The 7,494-nt window shown below is 38.6% G+C and overlaps 1 long non-coding RNA gene across 2 annotated transcripts in view; it reads right to left on the reverse strand.

The window, feature by feature from the left end:
- The window catches only part of LOC110095361, a 20,871-nt gene extending 19,093 nt beyond the window's left edge, over positions 1–1,778 (reverse strand). For both annotated transcript variants that reach the window (XR_003701686.1, XR_003701685.1), the window contains exons 1-2: positions 1,460–1,778; positions 1,120–1,370 (exon numbers count right to left, since the gene is read on the reverse strand). This is a non-coding gene — a long non-coding RNA (uncharacterized LOC110095361). The remainder of the gene's footprint in view (positions 1–1,119; positions 1,371–1,459) is intronic.
- Between the last annotated feature and the right edge of the window lie 5,716 nt (positions 1,779–7,494).

Consider the following 7,494-nt stretch of genomic DNA (forward strand, 5'->3'; position numbering starts at 1 on the left):
TTTCTCTCTTCCGCACTCGACCGGGATGGGCGAATCGCACGGGAGAGCCAAATGGCTCTCCCACGCGTGGAAGGGATTTGATCTCAAACTTTGATTTGAAAATCAAATTCAGCCCAAATTGGGAAATTAGGGCTGAAATTGAGTCCAAATTGGACTCGACCCGAACCGATTTGGGTCGGTTTGGGTCCGATCAAGCTAATTTTGTGAAATTGAACTTGAATTGATGCCGAATTGCATCAAATTGGGCTCGACGACGCTCGACGGGATTCGATTTATTTTGATTTGATTCTAATTAAATTAAATTTGATTTAATTTAATTACATTGAGGCTTAATTCGGATTAATTTCACCTCGACGATGATCGATTGAGTTGATCGAGCGCGATCGAGCCTTGTCGGGCTCAATCGGGGTCGAGTCGATGCGAAAATATTCGTCAACAATAATAACTTCATAAATTCTAATTAGCATTTTTAATTATCTCTTCGAAGTTATATTGAATATCAAAATTAAATATGTAAAAGACTTGGCTATAAATTCATAACAATATTCAATGGAGCCCAAGTTACCCTGGCATTATCTCCATTGAATTACATTGAGGTCCCTTTTGTCTCATTGGGGTCCCTTTTGCCCCACCTGCTATGCAGGTCTCTTTTTCTTTTGGGGTCCCTTTTGCCCCCTCTACAAAGCAGGCTTAGTAATTTGGGTCTCTTTTGCCCACCTGATATTGTAGACATCATTTCATCATAATATAGCCAATATTTACTTTTAATTTGATATTCCTTACTTCATGGTTTCATAATATATATCTGATTTTAATGATTATAAGCTTCAAGTTTGCTTATACTTATAAATTTGGTGTACCATGAATTTAGTAGCCACAAGTTAAAATAGAAACTTCTTTGTATAAAATTATCAGTTAAGAAAAGACTGAGATAAGTACATTTAAGCATCTATCAAATATCTCTTATTCTCATGGATAGAAAGTTTTGAATACTTTAATATACCTTCATGATGACTAAACAATTTCTCATATTGCATCTCTTCATAATAGACTTTCAAAACATAAATGATAAATTAACCATTCATGATGATTACAACTATAATTAATTACATAATTTACCTCTTTGATTGTTGATCTCTTTAAAACTTACACCACGAAGCCTCCTCCTTTGATACACAAACCCAAAGCATTCTTTCTGCATAAATCTATAAATAATCCTACCATACAATTAGGTTATCATTGTTAGACATGTTACTAAGTTTAGGTGACATAAAAGATAAAGAATAATAGTATAATTCTCACCTTTATCTCCCTTTCTTTCTATTATTCCTTTCTTCTCTTCTTCCTTTCTCTCTTCTCCAAGCTACCACCTTAATTCATAATTCTTTCAACTAGTTTGTATAATCACATCACTACTATTCATTACAATTCGTAAAAAAAATCTAATCATTTCACATACCTGCAATTTGTTTCTCTTCTTTCACAATTTCTACAAAACTCCCTTTCATTAAAATATACAAAATTTCATTTAACCAAAGAATCATTGTTTGCACCGGGAAATTCTGCGAATTGCTGGCCCTTGACCGCCTCTTGCTACAGTCCAAAGAACCAAAATCCCAAACAATTCTACAGTCCCGCAAGAACTTTACTGAAATGCCTTCAGTTTCTCTACACAGCCGATGGTGGAATAGGGATTTTCAGAATTGCTTGTGAAATAACTTCGAAACTCCACTGTACCGAATTCTCTCACAATATAATTCTCAAGTCTATCCACGATTATGCAGATTAAGTCAAGGGGAAGTGGGTCCCACTTCAATCCTTATCCGATGTTATAAACAACCCTCAATTTCCAATCAGTTTCCACTAACGTGAAAGCCAACGGATGCCTTTTTGGATGCCTGAATGGAAACAAGATTATTATTTAATTTATATATATAGTTTAAGATATTTGACTATAGAATAATGAACATAACTTAAATATTAATAGTTATTTAACAGTAATTTATTATTGTAATAAGTTTTACAATATATTTAAGTAATATAACCTACCTGATTGGGTCTTACAGAGGAGCAACTAGCAGAGTGTAGAGCAGAGTTGACAAATAGAATAACTTCAGTATCCTCCCAGAATGAACGGATGGATCGTCTACATATAGAGTTGGTGGATGCACAGGCGACGATCAACCAACAGATGAGAGATCAACAAATTCTTGAAGCTGAGAATAAGAGACTCCAAAGTATGTTGTCAGAGAAGGAAGCCCAACAGTTCTCGTCTGCAGTCATAGAAGAGTTCAAGAAATCTTATGCTTTCAAGATAATTATTGAGGATCACGTTCAGGATGCTCGCAATCATATTTATGATATGGAGGTGAAGGTTTTAGAGGTAGAGTGTATGGAGGATGGCTTCATTAAAGGTTTTATGAAGGGCGTGCGTGCAGTGCAGTGTAAGACTGGAGAAGAGACCGAGGGGTTGACTCCTAGCCAGGCTTCTGGTGATCCTTCTTCAGACTCTGGTGGTGAAGAATTTGAGAGTGAGTTGCACAAGGCTTTTTCCTTGGAGGAGGACGAGGATGAGATTGAGATCCTTTAGGATGGCTTTGATGTTGTTTTGTACCACTTCGTTTTCTTTCTAGTGATTATATGTGTGTTAGATGTTAATGCTTTCATATGATGTACTCGATGTTCAGTGATATATATAAAGAAATTATTGATATCTCTCTTTTTTCACATGCATATGAAATTGACTCAATTTTATTTCAATGAGAAATATTTTGGTGACTTTTTTTACGAGAGATATCCTCCTTGGATATCCTGACCTATTCGAGGTTGTTAATCAAAGCATTTGCTTGATGATTTTAACCTGTATGGAAGAGGTCGGATCAAATCCCCTGGGGATTGATCGTCCAGTGATTGAGATACAATACAGATTGTGTATTTCTCGAATCAAGGATAAAGATTTTGAGAAGTTTTTTAATTTTATATAAGAGAAGATAATATCACAACAATGTGAGCATCACATTACTGTATTATATAAGACAGTACAACAATTCCCTGGTATAACTTAGGAATATTGAGGAAGAGTTCTCCCACAATCAACACACAAAGGGGGTACTAAAAGTAAGCATAAAACTTAAAAGATACAAATCATTACTTGGGGGGACATAACACAAGACAAATACTACTAGTAACATAACACGAGATAAATAGTATTATCAACTCCTACTGATAGTACTTGCGAAGGTTGCCGACATTCCAAGTTCGGGGGAGCATTTTTCCACTAGCATCCTTCAGATTGAAGGTTCCAGGTATGACCAAAGCCGCCACCAAATAAGGATCCTCCTAGAGGGGGGAGAGCTTATTACGCTGAGGGCCTTTTCCAGCGGCTTCGATGCTTCGCAAAACTAAGTCCCTAATGGAGATAGGTCGAGGTCTCACCCTCCGATTGTAGTGACGAGCAATCCTTTGGTGGTATGCAGTGGTCCTAAGTGAGGCTTCATCTCTTACTTATGGGAGGAGATCCAATCTTGTTCTAAGCCTCTCCTCGTTTTTATTGAAGTCAAAAGTTTGAACTCTATTACCCGGGACTCCGATATCAACCGGTATGACTGCTTTTGTACCAAAATAGAGGTTATACGGGATTTCTCCTATAGGAGTTCTGGCAGTGGTCTGATAAGCCCAAAGGATATTTGGTAGTTCTTCAGCCCATTACCCCCCAGCCTTCCCTAGGTGTGTCTTCAGCCCTTTCAAAATTGTTCGATTTGTAACCTCTGTTTGCTCATTTGCTTGAGGATGGGCGACATCTGTGCGAATGAGCTGAATATGAAAATCCTTACAAAAAGATGTAAAGATCTTTCCAGTGAAATGTGTCCTGTTATCAGTGATGACTCTTGCAGGAATGCCAAAGCGACAGACTATATTCTTCCACAAGAACTACTTGGCATTTGCTTTAGTAATCTTTGCCAAAAGTTTTGCCTTCACACATTTGGTGAAGTAATCTATAGCCATGATAATAGGGAAGGGTCCCATTTTCATTGTTCAGTGGCTATAGGGAAGGGTCCCATTACATCAATTCCCCATTAAGCGAAAGTCCAGGGACTCTGCAGTGTATGGGTGAGATTGGAATGCAATTGACAGTTTTTACACTTTTGAGTAAACTCAAGTGCGTCATGTTTCATTGTAGACCAATAGAATCCCTATCTCATGAACTTATAAGCCAACGCTCTTCCTCCCAAATGTTCTCCACACACTCCTGAATGAACTTCTCGGAGTGCATAATCAGCTTCTGAAGGTGGGAGACACTTGAGATACGGTCCAGTGAAGGCGCATTTATACAACTCGTCACCAAGAATAATGAAATTCGTTGCTTGTCTCTGAAGTCGTGTTGCAGCCATGGGTTCTTCAGGTAGTACCACATCCTGTAGAAAAGACAAGATGAGATTGATTCAAGACGCCTCTTTTGATTCATCGATTGATTGTATGACCCACGGACCTTGAATAATTAGAAAGTGGATCTCCTCGATACACTTTCTTTTATAAACATCTCCCATTATTGATGTAGAAAGTTTGGAAAGAGCATCTGCTCTCTTATTTTGCTTTCGGAGAATATGAATGATCTAATGCTTCTTTATACAAGTTAAGAGTAACTTCACGAAGCTGTAATACATGGCCAATTGAGGATTATGGATATCAAACTCCCCCTCCACCAAAGAGGCGACTAATTATGAATCAGTGTGGATTACTAAATTCTGTACCTCACAGTCAATTGTTAGTCTTAATCCAGCAATAAGGGCCTCGTATTCTGTTGTATTGTTTGTTGCCGGGAACTTGAGTCGGAGCACATACTCAAAGATAATTTTCTGTAGAGAGATCAACAAAATTCTATACCCAGCACCGAAACTTCCAAAAACTCCATCGACATACAACATCCAGCATGGAGGAGAAGGCAAAGCACTTGGTTGAACATCAGATACTGGAACGGTGCATTCAACTATGAAATCTGTAAGTGCTTGAGATTTAATATCAGGCCTAGGCAGGTAGTGGATATCGAACTCTCCCAGCTCTATAGACCACTTAACGAGCCTACCAGCTTATGGCTTTTGCAGGATATTTTTCAGTGGCAGATTTGTGTGAACCCAATTTGTATGGGCTTGAAAGTAAGGGCATAGTTTTCTGGCGGAATAAACTAACGTCAATGTTGTCTTATCTGCTCGAGGATAACGTCCTTCTGTTTCAGATAAAATTTTGCTGACATAATATATAGGACGTTGTACAGCATTTTTTTCTTAAACCAAGATCGAACTAATTGTTTGGATATAAACAACCATATAAAAATACAATTTCTCTCCCGGTATTGGTTTAGAAAGTAGTGGCGGGGATGCCAAATAATTTCGTAATTGTTCAATGGCTTCTTGGCATTCATCGGTACATTGGAATCCAGAGTTACGAGCGCCTCTAAGTACCTTGAAGAAGGACAAATATTTGTCTCCTGAACATGCTAGAAAACAAGATAGTGCTGCAATTCTCCTATTTAGCCTTTGGACCTCCTTGATATTCTTCGGTGGCACCATTTCTCTTAGCGCATTGATCTTCTCGGGATTAGCTTCAATTCCTCTATGGGTTACCATAAACCCCAAAAACTTTCCAGAAGCGGCTCCAAAAGCACATTTAATGGGGTTGAGTCGCATATCATAACATCTCAATGAGTGGAAGCATTGTTCCAAGTCAGAGATATGTTAAGATTTTTCAAGACTTTTCACCAACATATCATCCACGTACACATCCATAGTATGTCTAATAAGGTTTTTGAAAACCTTATTCAAGAGACGCTGATAAGTTTCTTCAGCATTTTTTAGCCTGAAGGGCATCACCCGATAGTAGTATTACCCTTTGATGTTTGAAAAGCTGTTGCTACTTCATCAGCAGGATTCATCTTTATTTGATTATAGCCAGAGTATGCATTCATAAAGCTCAACATCTGATGTCAAGAGGTGGTATCGACTAATTGAGTCAATACGAGGAAGCGGAAAGCTATCTTTCAGGCAGGCTTTGTTGAGATGTGTATAATTTATACACATTCTCCAAGCTGCACTCCCTTTCCGAACCATGACAACATTTGACAACCAAATAGGATAGTGCACCTCTCGTATAAATCTAACTTCCAAAAGCTTATCCACTTCTTGCTCGATTGCTTGCTAACAATCTGGTGTAAAAATTTTATTTCTTCTAGATAATTGGCTTGCACGTCGGATTGACTTTGAGAGAGTGTACGATCACTTCGGGGTTGATTCCGATCATATCTGTTGGACTCTATGCAAAAACATCCTGATTTTCACGCATAAAATCTGTGAATTTTTTCTTCTCGTTGTCTGAGAGAAGTGATCTAATATGCACCGTCTTTGAAGGATGTTCTTCAGATATAGATACAGTAGTAAGGTCTTCTACAGGGGAAGCTCTCAAAGGGATATCTTCGCTCCGGAGATCAAAGTCCTCGATGCTCAGGATAACTATTGGACGTGGCTTAACCTGCCTAAGATAATAGGTTTATGCTATTTGTTGATCTCCGCATACTATAATGACTCCTGTCGGGGTAAGGAACTTCAGCTTGAGGTGAGGGATAGAAACGATGATCCCAAAAATTGACTGTAGCGGCCTCCCAAAGATAATGTTGTAAGTCATTTCTGACTTTACAACAATGAGCTGAATGGAGTGTGTAGTCTGTCAAGAAAATTCTCTAAGTACAACTGGGAGAATGATTATCCCTTTTGCTCGTACAGATCGATTATCAAACCTATACAAAGGACCTGCAGTAGGCTGAAGCTTTTCTCTTGAGAGACCCATGTTGAGCAAAGTGGAGTAGAACAGGACATCTACGGAGCTTTCATTGTCCACAAGAATTTTTTTGACATTGTAACACCGGTCACCTATCCCCGCATTTATTACAAGTGGATCTTGATGAGGGGTTTTTACTCCCTCCAGATCAGAGTCATCAAATGTGATGGAATGATCGATATGAGCCTTCTTTGGAGTTTGGTTTTCATCTACAGCCAAAAACTTGATCATATAATAAGGAGTCTCCAGCGATTGTTTCAATTTCATCAATCGTTATCCGGTTATTCACCGGTTGTCTTTGTTGTTGATTTTGCCCCCCAACGGGACGAGCTTCTTCTTGGGTAGGTGGATTCCCAATAAACTGTCGAAGATAGCCCTGGCGGATAAGTCTTTCAATCTCATCCTTAAGTTGCCTACAGACTTTAGTAGTGTGGCCACGACTACGATGAAAATGACAATACTGATCTTAATTTCTTGTATTTGGCTTCAAAGGATGCGGTCATTTCACTGTATCTTAATCTCGAACAACCATTAATACATTTGCTCAAGATGTGTTAAGTGTAGTGTACTCCTCCTGTCGAGGTTCTCGTTGTGGCAATGGAGGCCTAGAAGGTAGATTGTTCTTCCTTTGCATCTTCCGTTGTGAGGATGAATTATCCATCCCGG

Source organism: Dendrobium catenatum, unplaced genomic scaffold, assembly GCF_001605985.2.
Source record: "Dendrobium catenatum unplaced genomic scaffold, ASM160598v2 fragScaff_scaffold_946, whole genome shotgun sequence".
NCBI lineage: Eukaryota > Viridiplantae > Streptophyta > Magnoliopsida > Asparagales > Orchidaceae > Dendrobium > Dendrobium catenatum.